The sequence below is a fragment of the Haliotis cracherodii genome, unplaced genomic scaffold (genome assembly GCF_022045235.1).
Source record: "Haliotis cracherodii isolate W230 unplaced genomic scaffold, xgHalCrac1.p SCAF_7, whole genome shotgun sequence".
NCBI lineage: Eukaryota > Metazoa > Mollusca > Gastropoda > Lepetellida > Haliotidae > Haliotis > Haliotis cracherodii.
In genome coordinates this window covers 25505021-25527668 of record NW_027266330.1, presented here as the reverse complement: position 1 = coordinate 25527668, position 22648 = coordinate 25505021, and the positions used below count along the sequence as shown (strand labels likewise).

Below are 22648 nucleotides of genomic sequence, written 5' to 3'. Positions count from 1 at the left end.
CAGCAACCCATGCTTGCCGTAAAAGGCGACTATGCTTGTCGTAGAAGGCGACGAAAGGGATGGGGTGGTCAGGCTCGCTGACATGGTTGATGCATGTCATCGTATCCCAATTGCGTGGATCGATGCTCATGATGTCAATCACTGGGTTGTCTGGTCCAGACTTGATTATTTACAGACTGCCGTCTCATAGCACCCGATCCAGGAAATATTACCTACTACTAGCACAGAGTTGTTAGCAACTATGACCTGCTACTAGTAGGTACAAAGACGGTCTCTACGTCTCTGGAGACTAACATTTACTGCTAGTACTAGCTAACGGCAAAGGAGCATGTCTAAAATGATTTTCATTGGTCAACGAGTCTACGTCGACGGTATGCAGGACAGGCTCTGTCTCAACAGAAAAATAAATAGATTACCGCAGAGCAACTTCAGCCTGTAACCAGCTAGCTTTCTAGATGTAGAAGTAGCTTCGTAATGGTGAAATGCGCCATGCAAACCTTTCGACCACCATTCCAGTATGTTCCCAGTCACCAGGAATTACAAATAGAATCTACATTATCATGAAGAAAATTATACAGTAACCATTGACAATTACATCACCAGCTTTTCACATGACCTCGTCATGCATCATCATCCGCCGCCATTTTGTGTAAGGTCACGTCATTTGTTCCACTCAACCTAGGCCAAGTTTAGACTAGTTAATTGTGTCTTTTCTCTAAATAGAGCACAACAAACGTGGGTGTTTTCATAACAATAAATACTCTTCAATATTCCTACCATTGCCACAAATGGGAACGTAATGTCGTGCGTGTTTTCTACAGGTAGCCTTGCATTCTTTGCGTCCCTAGAAACAACGTCGACGTGCACAAGCAAGGTCACGCATCATAAATGCCGTTTATTCTAAAAGAAAGAGTGCTTTACCGAAACAGTATGTCCTACAGTACCACCTATCGTATATTGTATTGGAGTTGTTGCCTGGTATCAAGCGCCCATGTTTTGACGCGAATCACTTGCATCCAAAGACGATTGGGTCACGTTCCTTTTCAGAATCGCTCGTTTCTTCTAGTCCAACTGGTAGTAATTACTAGTAATTAGTACTTACATATATATACTATTATATGTCGTATTTTGTTTACATTTCAGCAGTATGCATCGGAGGCAGGAAATTTATTCAAGCTCTGAAGTCCCAAACAACTGAAAATGCTCCAAAACACCATCACGTGACCCTGGTATTCTCAAAGTGCTGATGAAAGTGTTTGTTTTGTAGGCCTAAATTTTTGTTGATAGTAGAGAGGCTGATTGATAGACTTTATAACAAGTCATGATCAACATTCCCCAACTGTTAGTTAATTACACTGGTCAGTCTACATCTGTATTGTTTCTTTGCAACCTCTGTCAACAAACTCAAATTTATCCATTTATACCTGAATAATTGTGTTGTCATATTTTAAGATTATGACTAGGCCTACAGCATCTAACTAACTGTAATCCTCTGATAACTAAATGTCTGAAGGCAAAATACCATTTTATTGATGAATATACCTCCATTTAACTCATACAATTTAGTGTAGGGTGTAATGTTGGAATGTTTTTGTTGACAGTAGCAGACACTACATCTGCCTATGAACAATGGACAGAACTGAGAATACCATATCATGAACCGTAGTGAACACTGCTGGCAACATCCTGTTTTAGTAAGTATAATTGAATCCCCAATTATAATGTCATTGTACATACAAAAAATGACATAGTGTTGTTTTTAAATAGTGATCTGTTTGGCAGTGTTTTATATATTGTATATTTTTCATTTCACTTTGTCTACTGGCCTGCATTTGTCCTTGTCATTTTCCTGTTATTTCTGATACATTCCAAAATAAGATTTGTCTGTACAGTACCAGTACACTTTAATAAGGACTAAGAGCAAATGTGCCTATTTCTCAGTGTTTTAGACAATTTGTGTTGTACCCAAATAGAGGGAATATTGTTACTGTAGTTCTTGTTATTGTCTTGGTGGCAAGTGCCACATGATCATGGGCACTACTTCAGCATGTTTAGTTATACACATTTACCAGTGAAGATCAGGGTCAGAATTGGTCTTCAGCAAACCATGCTTGCTTTAAGAGGCGACTATCCTTGTCATAAGAGGCGACTAACGTGATTGAGGGGTCAGGCTCAGAGACCATGTTGATGCATGTCATCGTATCCCATTGGCATGGATTGATGCCCACGATGTCATTTACTGGATTGTCAGGTCCAGATTTGATTATTTACAGGCAGCTGTCAAAGCACGAATATTGCTTAGTACAGCATTAAACAACAAACAAACAAAGTTATACAGTTCAATTTTTAAATAATCTTATACTCTAGTATTATAATGTGCTATTTTTATTGATTATTATGAATACAGACTGTTTGTATCAGTTTGTAAGAGACACAAACCAAGGTTCCCACAACTATCTGCACATGCTTTGTCGTAACACAATTAATACGGTATCTTCAGGTTATGTATGTTTGTAAAATGTGCTAGAAAGTGTCCACTTTAGTTGTAAAATCAGTATCTTCCTCACAACAGAGCTAATGTGCACTACCTTGTTGTGGTATTTTCTGTTGAACTCGTCTCTGTCTTTCTCAAGTTATGTTTGTGCAAGGTGCCTACCTGGTGTATTGATAATATTACCTGACAAGAGTCAAGTTTGCTCATCATATTCTGAAATACGTGTCTCCAATCTAATAGAAATGGGAAAAGTAATACAAGCGAGTCACCATCATTTTAACCGATGCTAGGGTTGTCAGCATAAAGTATATGTTTTTTTATTAATATTATAAATATTAAAACTCTTTGCACCTGAATTGGAAGAATTGAACATTATAAGAAAACTGCTATGTTCCTTTTCAGCTGACAGGCTGTTTGTGGAAGATGTAAGGTCAAGTGCTAGGGCCCCCTGTTTAGTTTAGACCTACATTGTAAATGTTTGCACTAGACCATGCACTACAGGGTTTACCCAAACCTCTTAAAACTGGGGACAAATTTACTTTCTAATCTTAAAAATATCATCTTGATTCTCTAATCATACTGTTAAAATTATGTTTTACGTACTTATCTAATCTCTCTGGAATTCCTAATCCAATTAGATAGTAATGTCCAATATTTTTTAATATATTTGCAGATAACAAATTGCTATAGACTAATAAGGCAACTGCTATATTATATTCTGACTCTTTACTGGACTCACCAGACTCTGCACTGTATACTACTGAACACAATGAAGTATCAACGTCTTTTGCACGAGGTTCTGTTGTGTGTATTTCAATAACTTGCACATTTATGAACTTTAACCTTAATGTAATCCTTGAATCCATTGATGCTTTATTTTTACATTTCTTTAATAACCTACAATTGTTATGAAGCTGTCATTTTTTGTGTGGTTCCAGGAATAAAGTCACCAGAAATGTATTCAAAATTTTTATCTGAGTTTGAGTATGACCAACATGGCAGATATGTTTAAAATGTTGTTTTCTTCCACTTCTCAGACATATAAGTTATTGTACCGTAAGTCATCTATAGTGTAAAAACATGTTGATTCATTTGTTTGCATATTTAGCTATTCCAGAACTGTTAGATGATATTAAATTGCTGTAGAAGGAATTTATTTCCATCTATAATGTCATTATGGTATACCAGTGTGTATGACAATTGTTTTGAAATTCATCAATATCTTCAAATATGATCTATTGTATCCAGTGACTGACATGTTAGAAAGAAGGAAGTTAGGCAGCACCCAATCAGAGAGAGTACCATTAGACACATGTGATCAAGTCCAATTCAACACATTGCCCTTATGTATGATGGTCACTGTCAAATGTTTTTCATGGATCTCTGTGTTTGAAAACCAACTCATCCTGATAATAGGTTTCTGATTATATTGCCTATTAACTTACACAAGATACACAATTTTGAGTAATAAACAGTTGAATGTAGAAATCTGTTAATGTTGACAGGAAGAGAACAGTCATTATCTTAGGGTTATGTTGAATATCATTAACATGATTAAGGCTTTAATGACTTATTGATAAATAAGAAATATACACAGCAAATTCTGTCATTGTCATTGTAGTATTTGTCTATACTATTACTTAAACACTACATTAATAGCCATAATCACATTCAATTACAGGGATCGATTTCTCTACATACAAGCCCCACCAGTGCAGGTAAACACATTGCTGGGTCCACTTGCACAGAACAATTTTAGCACTTCAATTATTGTAAATCCTTAAGATCACGATCTTAGGCTTCGGCTACAATCACTGTCCAACTGATCAAAGGGATTGTAGGCTATGATCATTGTAAGCTACAAGCGAAACTTACAATTGGTCCAAACCAGTCTTAAGTAGCTAAGATCGTTGTGGTCCCTGAATAAACTTGACAAAATGGCGTGCAGGACCTCATCTAATTCACATAAATATTCTGCCTTATGTTCAAATATTGCCTCGTTATTTTGTTAACTTTATGATTCAAATCAACACTTTAATTTAAGATTTAACGTCAGAAATATCGTTAATTGCAATGGTGAACCACTTAACTATTGAATCGATAGCTAAAAGTAAAAGTACTCTACCCACCGGACTCAATGCTGAAAGAAGTGGGAAACAACATACCTTTTCACTAATCAAGGGAAGGATAAAAAGTTGTATGCAAGCGATTAGTAACGTCCGTGACCTTTTCGATAACTCAAGGGCAGCTAATCATAGTTTATACTCTAGATGAGAGTGGTTTTCCTTTGTGTAAGCATGTAGCGTAGAATCTACCTTGCCCAGTGTATTAATGTTGTAGAATCGCTGAGCTCCCCCTGTTATTCTTTTCGGTCCCATTCGTGTCAGTTATTTTGTCTTTAGTTCATCATTAAATTAATCTACAAATAAATATTAGATGAAGTCAAACATGTTTAAATCTAAAATCGAGTTGGCAGGGGACGAGGGATTTTAAAATCTGAATTAAAAAGAAAAGAAAAGTATTTATTAAACAAGCAAATACACATGATGAGACATTTGAAATTTGTGTAAAATTTCCCATAAATAGCAAAAGTAAAATTTACACCTTCTTAAAATAATTATCAATATAATTAATACCAAGTGAATGTATATTAAACAACTGCTTTCTCGAAACATTATTCATTATTATTATTTCCCATGCATTCTTGAAATCCTGCGTCTTCCTGTGTTTTGAAAAGGTACTCATAACATCCTTTGTCACAGCAACGAAATGAAAGCATGAAGGATATATTTAGGATTTTACGAAAAGCTCCCCCATGTTATGTTATTAGGAAATATTTTTAGTATTATTTATTTTAATTTTCATAATGATTGTGTCACTAAATAATATATTTATTCGTATTTCAATACTTTTGATAAAAAAACATGAGTAGGTATTTCTCAAGTTGAAACAGATAACAATTCCTAAATCATGACACTATTAATGCCAACAAAAATATATGCCATCATTCTAGTAATCGTTTCCTTCAAATTATTGGCACCTTTCTTGAAACTGTGCAAGGTGCCATGGAGGGAGGTACATGTTGTGTCGTGAACAGTTCCACTTATTGTATACGCAGGCAACTGTAGACAGGAGTCAAGTTTAAGATATTTGTACCTCCACCGTTGAAGATTTCAATCTTAGATGAGCCGTCTTACAATCACACTAAGATGGGTTTGTGCAAGTGGAATAGGACAATTGTATGGTGATTGTAAAATTGATTGTAGCCGCCTAAGATCGATTGTAACTAAGATTGTTCTGTGCAAGTAGGCCCAGGTGTCGGTAACTATTAGGTGAGGTTAGGTCGCACCCAGTGCAGGTAACATTTCCAACCATAAGTGGAAAACTGAATTCTTTTAGAACTGGCTGCAAGTCTTTTCGAATCCAGGAAACAAAAGTTCATGAAAATAGTGAAATACACAGGTGGTCTGAATGCATTGAACTTGCAGGACTCTTCACAATTACCACTAGAACAGTCACTCATGAGGTTACAATCACAACAGACACTTTGAGACTTCTGTTTAAGGTTGTTTACTCGATATCATGATATGAAAAGGCATGTACAGATTCACGTCAAAATAAATTCTAGAGCACATTCTCAAGGGTTTTTTTTCTTTGAATTTATTTAAAATTCAAAATAACAGAAAATTTTGGTGGTGCAACCTGCTTAGTTCACTTTGTTGCACCTGGTGCAGGTGGTAAGACAGAAAAAAATGAAATCGTACCCTGAATTATAGACCAAGGCCCCGATGACTATGACTATGGAGTAGCATTGATTATCATCGTCATATTTTTTATTTCAGTTGGCACACAACAGCATCTCTCCTGATCAAGTGAAAAGGAATCCTATGACACCGCTTGATCTTTGTCTGACATGGAAATCTGCAAATCAAATAAGGTGGAAGAATAACATCTGGTTAAAAAATTTATGTGGAAAAGTAAGTTGTTCTTTTACATTTTGGGTAAGATTAAACTTCCAAATTTCATCAGGGGTTTGAAAATTAAAGGATGATAAATTCCTCATGGCTTGTTGTGTGTTATTTATCCACTGTTTCCTTTTTTTGGACTTTTATTTTTATAAAATATACATTAAATGTAAAACTAGGCAAAAAGTCAGCAAAATCAGTCAAAATCAAGAAGGTCCGAAATCGCAAACATAACTGCATTGAGGTGGGTGTCTGAGTTGAAGCAAATATTGATCTGAACAATAATCTGTCAGCAGGTCAAAAATCACCCACGTAACTGCTGTTATCTGAACACAGTTCAGGTTTGAGATTCACCATGAACTTTTCAGGTATTGAGGGGTTGTGGGGTCCAAAAGTCATCTGAAAATGATTGAACACATGAATAATGGACAAGAAATTTAAATTACAACATAAAATAGAATGGTCATGTGTGTAAAGACATATCATGTTCAATGGTCACTTTCAAATTTATCTTCCTTTTAAGGTGGTCGAAAATAACATGGCTGCGGATATAACGACACATAACATAGACCAATGTTGATATATGTTGGTTAGTTGCTTGTTATTGTAACAAGATGACAGTGATAATATCTAGATTCTAAATATGGCCACCATGTCAACCATATTGAATTTGTCGTCCATGCTAAATTATATTACATTGTACTTTGGGGCATAGTATTATTTTTTTAACTGCTGTTACTTTAACTGCACATACTTCACATGTGCCCCCTTATCTACATTTACTGCATTTTCGTTTAGTCCTTTTGGTTTTATGCATATACCGGTAAATTGGAGTGATGAATGGAAAATATCAACACTGTAAATGGTGACACAGGAGTGTATTAAATGTAATGAATTGATCTAAGTGTTAAAATGAAAATGATATTGAGAAAACAGCCACATAATAAAATATATAAGTACCCTTTATCAGAGCGGCAAATCAGTTCTAGAAATGTGAATTTTATTGGGATTCCAAACTGTATATTTGTTCAAGATAAGGATTTGAAATATCTGATGTTGGTTCTTTTTGTAATGTTGCAACATAAACATAAATACAGTCATCCCTTGCTAAAACACCCTTCATGAAATACCACAGATTGGGTTAAACTTCAGGTAAAATACATGGGTCCCATACATTTAAATACTTCCCCCACAAACACATTTATAGGTCATCGGAAATAGCATATCAACAAATCTGCTCTGAAATTATGCAAGTTAGTCCTGTTGTAAGGATGCACAGATGTTCTTGAGAAGTGTTCATTGTATACATCTAGACTTAGGACATGTGTTTGCAATCTATTTGATTAAGTTTAGTCATATTTTTTATTTGAAACACTATGTGCTTCTTAAAACACTTGCCTTCAACTATTTGTTCTTATGTTTTTGATCATGCAACTTTCTATGTACTTATTGGGTTGGAATTATCAAAAGGGTAGCAGTTTTGGGGCACCATTGTTGAGAAATATGCCAGAAAATAAATCTTGAAAGTGTGCTTTCACTAATTGTTGTTAATAAAGTGTATAAATGGGCTGAGAAATGTGTGAATTTGAAATATTTGAAATATTTTATTTAAGGTTTGAGATAAAATGCAAATTTTACAGTATTTTAACAGAGCTCCAGATAAGATTTTTGATTCAGTTTTTTGTGGTTTCAGATATCTGCTTTAAAGTGATGTCATGAACTGGATGCTGCACTCTTGATTCCAACACTAATATTGTCATGACCAAATGTTAAAGTTCATATTCAGCAAGTTGAAGATAACTGACACCATCTTTAAGTATAAGTTTCACAAATATGATATTCAGAAGTTTTTTGTTTTCACTACTGATGTATATATAGTATAAAAAAATGGATTTCTGTATAGAATAGAATAAAGTATTGGAATACATGTGATACTAGTTGTGTTTCCGTCACCACAATCTCACTAAAATCAGACCTTAGTTCTCGCTACCACTAAACAAAGACCTGAAGAAATCCCATTAGGAGTCACGTCAGAACGACCTTTCATTCGACCAATCAGAGCGTCGCTTACCAGATCATGAAAGTGACAGTCAGAATGTGATTTCTAATCATACAACCTCGAAAACTTTAACACAGGGTATTCCGAAAGATAGTTACAGGTTTAACGACTGATCATATTCTGGATTTGAACCCATGACCAGTACATCAAGTTCCATCAACCATGACAATTGGGACACCTGTGCACCCAAGTTTCTCTCACTCTACTTCAGCAAAATTGCAGTACCATAAAGGCAGAAATTAATAAGTAGGGTCTGTGTGACTAATAAAGCAGTTTCTTGTCACTTTTCGGCCCAGTTTTATATCACAATTAGATATATATTGGGTAGGAACACTAACCCTACAACCTTACGATTCTTGTTCTTTTGAGATTCCGTAACAGCTGCGTCTGATTCAAGAATAATCCAGTTTTACATCACTGTCGGACATACATTGGGAAGAAGCCCAAACCCAAGCACCTCACGATTCATGTTTCTGTTGAGATACGATAACATCAGCGTCTGTATCAGAAATAACCCAGTTTTACATCACTGTCGGACATATATTAAGTAGAAACCTTAACCCTAGCACCTTATCATTCATGTCACTGTCGGACATATACTGAGTAGAAAACCTAACCCTAGCACCTTATCATTCATGTTTCTGTTAAGATACGAGAACATCAGCGTCTGTATCAGGAATAATCCAGTTTTACATCAGTGCCGGACATATATTGGGTAGAAACCCTAACCCTAGCACCTTATCATTCGTGTTTCTGTTGAGATATGAGAACATCAGCGTCTGTATCGGGAATAACCCAGTTTTACATCACAATTAGACATATATTAGGTAGAAACCCTAACCCTAGCACCTTATCATTCATGTTTCTGATGAGATACGAGAACATCAGCATCTGATTCAAGAATAATCCAGTTTTACATCACTGTTGGACATATATTGAGTAGAAAACCTAACCCTAGCACCTTATCATTCATGTTTCTGTTAAGATACGAGAACATCAGCGTCTGTATCGGGAATAACCCAGTTTTACATCACAATTAGACATATATTAGGTAGAAACCCTAACCCTAGCACCTTATCATTCGTGTTTCTGTTGAGATACGAGAACATCAGCGTCTGTATCGGGAATAACCCAGTTTTACATCACAATTAGACATATATTAGGTAGAAACCCTAACCCTAGCACCTTATCATTCGTGTTTCTGTTGAGATACGAGAACATCAGCGTCTGTATCGGGAATAACCCAGTTTTACATCACAATTAGACATATATTAGGTAGAAACCCTAACCCTAGCACCTTATCATTCGTGTTTCTGTTGAGATACGAGAACATCAGCGTCTGTATCAAGAATAACCCAGTTTTACATCACTGTCGGACATATATTGGGTAGAAACCCTAACCCTAGCACCTTATCATTCGTGTTTCTGTTGAGATACGAGAACATCAGCGTCTGTATCGGGACTAATCCAGTTTTACATCAGTGCCGGACATATATTAGGTAGAAAACCTAACCCTAGAACCTTATCATTCATGTTTCTGATGAGATACGAGAACATCAGCGTCTGTATCGGGAATAACCCAGTTTTACATCACAATTAGACATATATTAGGTAGAAACCCTAACCCTAGCACCTTATCATTCATGTTTCTGATGAGATACGAGAACATCAGCATCTGATTCAAGAATAATCCAGTTTTACATCACTGTCGGACATATATTGAGTAGAAAACCTAACCCTAGCACCTTATCATTCATGTTTCTGTTAAGATACGAGAACATCAGCGTCTGTATCGGGAATAACCCAGTTTTACATCACAATTAGACATATATTAGGTAGAAACCCTAACCCTAGCACCTTATCATTCGTGTTTCTGTTGAGATACGAGAACATCAGCGTCTGTATCGGGAATAACCCAGTTTTACATCACAATTAGACATATATTGGGTAGAAACCCTAACCCTAGCACCTTATCATTCGTGTTTCTGTTGAGATACGAGAACATCAGCGTCTGTATCGGGAATAACCCAGTTTTACATCACAATTAGACATATATTAGGTAGAAACCCTAACCCTAGCACCTTATCATTCGTGTTTCTGTTGAGATACGAGAACATCAGCGTCTGTATCGGGAATAACCCAGTTTTACATCACAATTAGACATATATTAGGTAGAAACCCTAACCCTAGCACCTTATCATTCGTGTTTCTGTTGAGATACGAGAACATCAGCGTCTGTATCAAGAATAACCCAGTTTTACATCACTGTCGGACATATATTGGGTAGAAACCCTAACCCTAGCACCTTATCATTCGTGTTTCTGTTGAGATACGAGAACATCAGCGTCTGTATCGGGAATAACCCAGTTTTACATCAGTGCCGGACATATATTAGGTAGAAAACCTAACCCTAGAACCTTATCATTCATGTTTCTGATGAGATACGAGAACATCAGCGTCTGTATCGGGAATAACCCAGTTTTACATCACAATTAGACATATATTAGGTAGAAACCCTAACCCTAGCACCTTATCATTCGTGTTTCTGTTGAGATACGAGAACATCAGCGTCTGTATCGGGAATAACCCAGTTTTACATCACAATTAGACATATGTTAGGTAGAAACCCTAACCCTAGCACCTTACCATTCATGTTTCTGATGAGATACGAGAACATCAGCATCTGATTCAAGAATAACCCAGTTTTACATCAGTGTCGGACATATATTGGGTAGAAACCCTAACCCTAACACCTTATCATTCGTGTTTCTGTTGAGATACGAGAACATCAGCGTCTGTATCAGGAATAATCCAGTTTTACATCAGTGCCGGACATATATTGGGTAGAAACCCTAACCCTAGCACCTTATCATTCATGTTTATGTTGAGATACGAGAACATCAGCGTCTGTATCAGGAATAATCCAGTTTTACATCACAATTGGACATATTTTAGGTAAAAACCCTTACCCTAGCACCTTATCATTCATGTTTCTGTTGAGATACGAGAACATCAGCGTCTGTATCAGGAATAATCCAGTTTTACATCACTGTCGGACATATATTGGGTAGAAACCTTAACCCTAGAACCTCATGATAAATATTTGTTGAGATTTCATAACATCAGCGTCTGATTCAAGAATAATCCAGTTTTACATCACTGTCGGACATATATTGGGTAGAAACCTTAACCCTAGAACCTCATGATAAATATTTGTTGAGATTTCATAACATCAGCGTCTGTATCGGGAATAATCCAGTTTTACATCACTGTCGGACATATATTGGGTAGAAACCTTGACCCTAGAACCTCATGATAAATATTTGTTGAGATTTCATAACATCAGCGTCTGATTCAAGAATAATCCAGTTTTACATCACTGTCGGACATGTATTGAGTGGAAACCCTAACCCTTGAACCTCATGATTCTTGTTTCTGTAGAAATTTCGTGACATCTGCGTCTGATTCAAGAATAATCCAGTTTTACATCACTGTCGGACATGTATTGAGTGGAAACCCTAACCCTTGAACCTCATGATTCTTGTTTCTGTAGAAATTTCGTGACATCTGCGTCTGATTCAAGAATAATCCAGTTTTACATCACTGTCGGACATGTATTGAGTGGAAACCCTAACCCTTGAACCTCATGATTCTTGTTTCTGTAGAAATTTCGTGACATCTGCGTCTGATTCAAGAATAATCCAGTTTTACATCACTGTCGGACATGTATTGAGTGGAAACCCTAACCCTTGAACCTCATGATTCTTGTTTCTGTAGAAATTTCGTGACATCTGCGTCTGATTCAAGAATAATCCAGTTTTACATCACTGTCGGACATGTATTGAGTGGAAACCCTAACCCTTGAACCTCATGATTCTTGTTTCTGTAGAAATTTCGTGACATCTGCGTCTGATTCAAGAATAATCCAGTTTTACATCACTGTCGGACATGTATTGGGTAGAAACTCTAACCCTAGCACCTCATGATTCATGAAATACGATAACATCAGCGTCTGTATCAGGAATAACCCAGTTTAACATCACCGTCGGACATATATTGGGCAGAAACCCTAACCCTAGAACCATGTGATTCATGTTTCTGTTTATATTTAGCGACAATAGCGTCTGATTCAAGAATAATCCAGTTTTACATCACTGTCGGACATGTATTGGGTAGAAACTCTAACCCTAGCACCTCATGATTCATGAAATACGATAACATCAGAGTCTGTATCAGGAATAACCCAGTTTAACATCACCGTCGGACATATATTGGGCAGAAACCCTAACCCTAGAACCATGTGATTCATGTTTCTGTTTATATTTAGCGACAATAGCGTCTGATTCAAGAATAACGCAGCTTTATGTCACTGTCGGATATATATTGGGTAGTAACCATTACCAAAGCACCTCGCGATTCATGTTTCTGTTGAGATAATATGGTGACATCATAATTTGGGACTGTCTAACTTACCATCTGTTTTGATGTAAAATCATAATCTGTAGCATTGATTGCCAGGATTGTAATGTAAGCTGTATCAAGGCCGCTGGTAAATGTATTGTGGACAAGGCAAATCAGTGGCTGACAAGATCAGCAAAACCCATGCCATTGGGCACATTAACACAATCAGCCATTTGACATGTCGTTCGGTGATGAATACATGACCACATTCATGCCTACATAATACTGTTTATCCTTGTCATAATCAATCAACTACAAACAAAATTCATCATTTTGCTAGTTCTTTATTGTTGAGGAAACAATAAACATAAATGTAACACATGAAAAGAGTTTTGCCTCAAAATGCTGAAAACAGTGTAAGTGAAGAAATTCCATGCACAGTATATTTGTAAAATCACCATATATGATAATTGATATTATGAATGAAAAAAACACACCTCACATTATGAAACAATATATAATATGAATCATATGTTTAGATGTACAGTACTGTCCACGAGTATAGGGAGAAACACTGTCCCTCCACACAGTAGCGAACTGATGCTACTCCCTGCTGATCTTTTCACTACTCAGGATGTCAATGCTGACTTCAACACAGAACTCTTCTTCTCAACACTTCTTCTTTCCAGAAACGTACAGGGCATAGTTGCTCTCCCTTCTCAAAGCACACTGTATTGGGAGCTGTATATGTAGTTTAGCGTTGGTGTAAACTGATACCATCAAGTTTCATTACAGCATGGTAGTTGCCCTGAAAAGGTTGAAAATATTCACATAAGTGATGTCATCACCATTGATTGAACATTTTTCATGGAAAAATAACTTATGATTTAACTTCAATATAAATAAATCCACATAGTACACCTTATTTTTACATTTACATAAATCAGTGACATTGTTAAACCCAATATAATGAAAAACAAGCCCCTCCCATTCTATTATCAGCCAATCAGGAAACAGTTGACCGTTTGTGGGTATAGCATACATTTATTTTAGGTTCATGGCAACATCAAGTTAAGTTCCATTTAAAATGCCTGTAAAGATATTATAGTTTAATATCATGTTGTCTCACTTAAATTCAAAACTTAATGGGAAGTTATAATTTGCAGTTATCTCAACTGGCAAGGAATTTTTCTCAAGCCAGTTAAATGTGTCCAGGATACAAAATTAAGATGGTGTTTTTACCACAAATATTTTCTTGAAGAAAAATGAAAATATCTGATGATAATTTGTGTACTTTTTGTAATTCACATCCAGAAACTGATATGCATTTATTTTTTGGTAAAAGATTTCTGGCTTCTGGACACAGACTCATAATTTGTATCTGGATATTCGTGTGAAGGAAAATGTGATAACAGATGATAATTTGATCTGATTTTGTTATTTTCAAAGTATGTAAGTGTAAGGTTCTTAAAATACAACCAACATTTTGTGAGGGAGATAACTGATACAGTTAGACATGAATTTCGAAAAAATATATACTTCAACAAAAACCTGCAAAACAAATTTTATACACAGTATACTGACTCCGAGTGGACCATTCCTTCTTTTAGCCCTTACTACCGAGAGCAAGACAGGGTAACAACAAGTACCATCCTTTAACGTCTTTTGGAATGATGCTTCAAGGGATCAAATTTCTGACCTTCCGCTCTCCGAGCAGACACTCTACTAGTACACCATAGAGGCAGTCAATCAGACTTGGAATTTGATGAATTTCAATGAGTTAAGGTAACTAAGTTGACAATCCATCAGTTTATTGTTATTTTCTGAGAACTAACAATCAACAGTACTTTTCTTATGTTCACCATTTTGTTACTTATGTTCATTAGTGTAGAAAATTCTGGACGGGAAGCATTTTATCTGGACAGGAATATTTGCAAAGTTGCCCTTGCGGGAATTTTATACGCTGCTGTTACATAGCGACACACTTAACATCAAATCACAATTCTGACATCATTGCTGGGATGATTCATGCCAAGTTTCAGCTTCACAGGCTTTGTCGCTCTAGAGGAGATGTTGAAAGTGTAATCGTTAACGACATACATACCAGCAGAAAAAGGTAACTTTTCTTAATAAAAAGTCCAACAAAACTCAATCTCATCAAAATCAGATCTTAGTTCTCGCTACCGCTAAAAAATGATCTGAGGACATCCCATTATGGGTCACGTCAGCATGACCTTTCATCCAACCAATCAGAGCGTCACTTACCAGATCCTGAAAGTGACAGTCAAAATGTGTTTTCTAATCATGAATCCTCGAAATATTTAACAGAGGGTATTCCGAACGACAGTTACAGGTTTTATGATTATATCCATAGAATTTAGGCCATCTATAAGTCATTCCAGAATGTTGTTTTGGTCAGTTTTAAATTTATTTAATCGAGAATACGTCAAAATATGTTTCGAGGCGTAGTCGCCAGTTTGAAACTAGTGCAGTAAAGCTCGAGATAGCTACCTTCTGATTGGCAAATGTCAATTTCAGTCATTTCATTGGTCGGTCAATGATCGCGAAAGGTCGTTCCTACGTGACCCGTAATGGGATGTCCTCAGATCTTTGGTTAGCGGTAGCGAAAACTAAGATCAGATTTTAATGAGATTGGACAAAACTAAGTTTAATCTGAAATTAAATAATGCATCTTTCAATATGCATATTGATGAAGACATCTCCTCAGTTTTAAGGTCGTGATTCACAATTTGCATGCAAATGTTTATGGACTGCACATAATTTGTGTGTTTGCATGTTAGTTGGGAGCAAGGTATTTACACACGATTTCATAATGTAAACAGCAAACAATGATTGTTTAGCTCTCTGGGTCTAATAAAATCTTTTTTCTTTTTGTTCAACTGTAATTAAAAATGCTGTCACGGCTTGATGACATGTTGCAAACACGAAATGCGCAAAACGAAGTTGCCAAACATTTTTAATGTTCATCGAATCAAAAATAACATCTGCCACATTAATAATCGGACAATTCTTGGGTTAAGACGAATTAGTGGCAGAACTGTACATTACCGGTTGAGAGAGCACAACATCCGGTCCCAACATTCAGCAATATGCCTAATTTTGTTTACACAGGACTATCAGTCACACTTGGTGTAGACAGCATCTGAGGTTCAGAAGAAAAACAGGGACAGTACACTGTTCACAAATGAGTGAGGGTTTCATCTGAACAGCTCTGATGGTCGTGCAAAGGTCTACATGCATACTGGAGAATGTTTTAGCAACTCTTGCATTACTTATCATAATCAGTTTTGGGGTGGAACTGAAATGGTATGGGGTGGCATCACAACTCATGGGAAAACACGACTCATCATTGTTATGAGGACATCGATTGAGATCATGTTCTTGCCTTTGTGCACATGCAGGGACGTAATGTCATGTTGCAGCAGGATAGTGCCCGCCTACAAGTTGCACCCCTCTTTAGGGCGTATCTCTCCATCTCCAATTACCAGGAATGGATCTTGTCAATGAATTTGTTATGATAAAACATTGATGAGACAAAAGACCAAATATTATGTTGTAATTTACAATAACATAACATTTACACTACTTAATACACAGCAGTTACTTTTTTCCATTAGTATAGATGAACACAGCCATGACATAAGTTTATTTGAACCTTCGCTTTGTGTACCGGTAAGCTACAAGTGATCATCATCATTTCTACAAAGTTAAGTTTCAGCTTCTTGGAGAGTGTAGTTTCTCTTTTTTTAATTTCATTCTTAATTGTTTTTCAAGAAGCAATTTCAGCCCCTCCATTTCTCCAATTTGAATCCCCACCATTGGAGAATTGATTCCAACCAAATATGGTTGATATCTATCTCTTAGTTCCAGAGAGGAAGTCGTTTAAAGCAATATAGCCAAATTACTCCTATTTGGCCCCGCCACCCAGCCCTTTGGGGGGTCAGCCCTCTCCATTTGTACAATTTTTAATCCCCAGCATTGGAGAATTCTTCCAACCAAATATGGTTGATATCTATCTCTTAGTTCCAATAAAGAAGTTGTTTAAAGCAATATAGCCAAATTACTCCTATTCCGCCTTGCCACCCAGCCCTTTGGGAGGTCAGCCCCACCATTTGTACAATTTTGAATCCTCACCACCAAGGGATGCTTCCAGTCAAATTTCGTTAATTGTCAATTTGTGGTCAAATGAAGAAGTTTTTAGAAAAAATCGTTGACATACGGACGACGGACCCCACAGTATGGCATAAGCTCACCTTGGTGAGCTAATAGTTGTGTCAGGATGACAAACATCAGACAAGCAGGCCATGTTGTTTGTATTCAAAAAGTATTTTGTTTTATTTTGTATATTTGTCTTATCTGGAAAAATAGTCTATGCTATATTACAACCAGTTTGTTTAACGTTTCGAGGCGATCAATGTTACCTTTGTTGGGTGCAACTGGACCAAACAAGCTATTTACACCAGGCTTCTTGTAACTGGACAGTGAAACCTGTGAACATGGTATGCGAAGAATGAAAATCTTCATAAGAATAAACACAACACATGACACCACAGAACTGAATGAACAAATTGTAAAATAAAACACTGGGACAACCATATAACTTAATCCGAGTCCCATTTTGGTGCTACACATGCCAGGTGTCATTAAGTTTTAGTTTCCTTGGTTTCTGAGAAGAAAGTTCTTAAAGTTGAACAAATCAGAATTGGAAGCTACAAAAATACCTTTGCAAATGAAGGTTAAAAAAGTGTAATAAACATCCATCAACCTCTCCATGACAACATTGCTAAGGTTATCTAGGATAAACAAAAATATGCCTCACTACGAACCGTTTAAATGGGCCTGAAACTGATCAGAATTTATTTTTAGGGAATTAAATACTGGTAAAGGTCATCATAAATAGATTAACAAGATTATGCAGAAATAAGTAACAAATGTTCAGATACACCAAATGATATGAATATTTAATAATGATTGACAAATGAGGAAAAACGAGTGAATTGTTTATGACCACTTAAATTAATGGTGCTTGGTCCAGGCAGGCAAGAGGTTGATAGCACTAACAGCTATCCATGTAATTGGGGTGTCATGTCACCAAATCAGCCAAAACTGACATTCCATATAGTTGCCCTTTGGGAATGTTAAGAATCAAATTCTGTGACTACGTTTTTGAGACTGAATTACTTGGATCATGTCCGTAACAATCCAAACAGTGTTAGTATACCTGTAATCTAGATACAAGGGTGCATGCAAAGGGTATGACCATGGCATGATAATCTGAATCTGAAATCTGAAAAGAACAGTAGATCTATTTTATACCATTGTTGGAGTGCATAATAACATACATATATAACCAATCATAGCTTCACTTCCCAAAAGATTCATAGGAAACATTGCAAGTACAAGGTTATTACACTGACTGGTACATTCCATTATTAGGACACAAAAAGGTGAAAGATGATGGCATGACCAAATGGAACATATGATCACTGAAACATAGCACATTGGAGATTGCAATATAGTATTACAGCCTGTTAAATGAATAACACTATGATACATGAGTACCTGGTCAAAATAACATTCAATATGGCTGCAATGTCGTCACCCCAAAAAATCACAGACACAGTTTACCAGATTCAACCTAATGGAGGCCAGATGTGCCCATTGTATTGGTGCCATTAAACTGACTCATGTAACGGAGCTCCAGATAACTTTTTGAGCAATTCAGTTTTTACTTTAGGGTTTCTATTTTAATTGGGTTATTACATTTTTCATTGGGTAACCAATATTTTTTCACTCATGTATTCATCACTCTCTTGGGTCTTTCCCAAAATTAGTGAACATTTTAAGATTTCAAAAAATGAAATAATGTTCTAAATACATAGGTTTGACTCAGAAAGTAAATTAGCTTGTAATTGTGTTTCAGCAATTAGCTCCTTTGTATGCATGCTGAAAAAGCTTCGTTGGGTATTTATGCGAGCTGTTTTAATAATTTGAGTTTTTCATTTAATGCATGCATTTCTGTACACAAGTTAATGGAAAGTAATTGGGTTTAAATAATTTTCGGGGGTATTTTACACAAATACGCTGCTTATCTGTAGCTCTGATGTAATAAATTTCCCTTCATTACCTTTTGGCTGTCTCCTCACATGACTGACAGAAATACTGTTCGAACAAACTACCCTGGGTATAGGTGTTAAAATTGCATCTGTAGCTTCCCTGTACTTTTTCACGGAATATATTATTACAACAAAAAGGCAATACAAGGGTATAGAAAATAAGCAAAAGAAACAAAACTATTTATCTACAGAACAGACTTTCTCACAGCATCTTGACCAATTAAAAGGATGACAGTATATGCAAGAAGACAAATTCACCATTATCCCCTAAATACTAAATACTTGCTATGGAAACTAAATATCCCAAATTATCAAAAGGCACCAGTTCAACAATAGACCTATCTATGTGCCATCCTTGTTAAGGAAATATTGTAAGTTTTTTTTAATCTGCCCAGAAAGAAGCACTACCCTCATTTTCAGTATGAGTCAAAGTTGTGGCATCTCAAAATATCAATTTTTAAAATGTCCTAAACTACCAAAAGGCACCAGTTCAACACTAGACCTATCTATGTTCCATGCTTGTTAAGGAAATATTGTTAAAAAAAATTAATCTGCATAGAAAGGAGCACTACCCTCATTTTCAGTATGAGTCAAAGTTGTGGCATCTCAAAATATTAATTTTTTTAAAATCCTAAACTATCAAAAGGCACCAGTTCACCACTAGACCGATCTGTGTGTCAAGTTTGGTGAAGAAATATTGTAGATTTTTAAGGTATGTTCCAAGAACGATCACTACCCTCATATTTCAGTCAAAGTTGTTGCCATGGAAACTAAAAAGATACATTTTACAAAAATCCAAAACTATCAACAGGCACCAGGTCACCACTAGGCCTATCCATGTACCATGATTGGTGAAGAAAATAGTAATTGTTTTTTCAAAATCTTACACAGAAGTATGAATGCAAGGACTGACCATGTCCATTTTAATACCCCCGCAAAACATGTTGTGGGGGATAATAATTGGTAATGAAATGAGTCAAAGAACACATTCATCATGGCTGCAGCAGCACATGAAGACAAAATGTTGCAGTTCCAAATATAAGAATAACTTGCAAAATATGACCCTGTTGTTGGGTTTACCAAATAATTACTGTATATCAAATTTCATAACGTAAATGCAGAAGTGGCTTTCTAAAGGGTGAAAAGTATATGTTCAATATGGTTGCCATGTCTAGACAGCTTGAAGTTGTACTGGCATCATGTTAGTGGGATCAAATACACAAAATCTCAGCTTATTGAAAATATGATTTTCAGAGAAGATATTGAAAACACAAACAAACTTCATAAGGTATGTGAAAGTTTAAGGCCATAGAAGGCACAGGTAATACAGTCATCCAAGAAGCCACCTCAATTTGCTGGGCAGAGTTGCATCCCTGTCTGTCTCACAGTCCTTGAACCATATTATTTTCCCTTCCGCCCAGCCCATCTCACTGGGTCTACTTTTAAACAAAAATGAAAATAAAATGTTTCTATCAATATTTTACATTTTCAGAGACTAAGCTGCATCCCTTTCATATGCCAGAAATCTATGACAATGGGTTCAAATCCAATAATTACCATGATTATTTTCCTTGGTTTGTGAGCACCATTTCCACGCAGGTGGGTCTCATCAAGTGGTAAATATCTAAGATGTTCCTCCCAGATCAAGCAAAAAATACACCAATGTAAACCCCATAACACATATCAAGTTTCATAATGCCACATCTGAATTTGCTGTGTAATATGCAAAAGTGATATTTTGTAAATGGCCTCATGTTTTAGAATATCATTGCTGAGATTTCAGTTTCATATGCCTTGTAGATTCAGAGGAGGTTTTGAAAGTGTACAAGTTAGTTATGGACAGATGACAGATAATGCACCATGACATAAGCTCATTTGACTTCAAATTGGATATTCCTGTATTCACGATAGCCTGTAGTTTGATTACAGTATACCAACTCACACCTCATAACTTAATAAATGGCCTAAGGTCTGAGGGAAAGTTATACTTTCACAATTGCCATAATCAGGTGAGCGAGTTTGCATAGTGAATGGTTGTAATAATATAAATTCCCAACATGTATAGGGGTAGAATACAACATACCTGATTTCCTACAAGGGTTGCACCTCAAATGTCCTGAATGTGGCAGGACACAGCCCACTTGGATACCCTGGGAATAAAAAAATGAGTAAATTGGTACTGATATCTTGACATATTGGTTGCAAAGGGAGGTAATCAATGATACATGTATAGTTTACTATAAATTTGCCGGATGCACAATAATCTTTATGATCCTTTATTAACCTCATATGTCTACATATTCCCTCAGTGTTCATCATAACAACAATAACAACAACAACAAACAAAAAAGAGGGCATGTAGACTAGTGAATTAGAGCGTGGGCCTTATCTCACAATGGAGCGAACGCCAGAAATGGACCTCACTTTGAACCCAGAACCCAGACCTTTCAGCAAAACAAGTTAATTAACACTAATAATCTAGATGAGATTTGATGCTTCCCAGTTGATATATCTATGTTAGTCCTACACTCATTCTGGGCCTACAGACATAGGATACAAACATGCGTCATGTGCAGGGTCAGCAGGCACGTTGACGTTCTCCATCTCAGTATCTGAAAATAAAAAGTACCATAGTGAATGGTTGTAGACTGTAAATAATGTTTGCACAAAGACTAGATAACATTATGACCAACGAACAAGTAAGAACAGATAAACAAAAAGCAAGATCTAACCGATAAATGTTTGATCGAAAACCGATCGCTATGCCGGCCAAGGGGGATAACTCTTTCTGACCACGTCGGGACGAATTTTCCAAAGACAAACTTTAACCTTGTTTGCCAATATATTTTGTAACGATCAGTTCTTATAAATATGTGTAGTTCTATCAAACAAATACACATACAATGGCATGTATGAATGAAAACCGTAACGATCTTCTATTAAGACCGGATTGATATATCTATAGATCTATCTATTGGTTGTTAAAATTGTAATTAGGTGATGTATAAAATATATATACCGTATGAAGATACTAAATCTAAGTCTAGCCTATCTAGACCGGAGATAAAAACAACAACAAAATGATGACATCCTACCATCTGCTGAATGCTGTGTTCGACACTGCATGTTCCAATATGGCGTGAAATGCGCCCCTGTGAACATACATCCTAATATGGTTATGCTATTTAATTGTTACTGTTAGTTAGTACTAGCAGTAAATGTTAGTCTCCAGAGACGTAGAGACCGTCTTTGTACCTACTAGTAACAGGTCATATTTGCTAACAACTCTGTGCTAGTAGTAGGTAATATTTCCTGGATCGGGTGCTCATAGCTGGAAAATTGCTGAGTGCGGCGTTAAACAAAAAACTAATCTGATATCCTGGAATACTTGACAAAGAGAGCTTGCTAAAAATGTTGTGTACAGCAAAACTGTACTCCCCTTCGCAGGCACCGGGTACACCGGAAATAGAAACAGAATCGTAGACACGCATTCTTTACAGATCGATAGTTTTTTTTGTGATCTCAGCACATGTTGCTCGCTTAAACTGTTGCATTTCTGTTTGTAGCATACACCACTGATGTGCCGCTGATT

The 22648-nt window shown here is 36.3% G+C and overlaps 1 pseudogene; it reads right to left on the bottom strand.

Annotated features, from left to right (window-relative positions):
• Positions 1–13430: 13430 nt before the first annotated feature.
• Positions 13431–22353, bottom strand: LOC139447769 (uncharacterized; annotated as a pseudogene).
• Between the last annotated feature and the right edge of the window lie 295 nt (positions 22354–22648).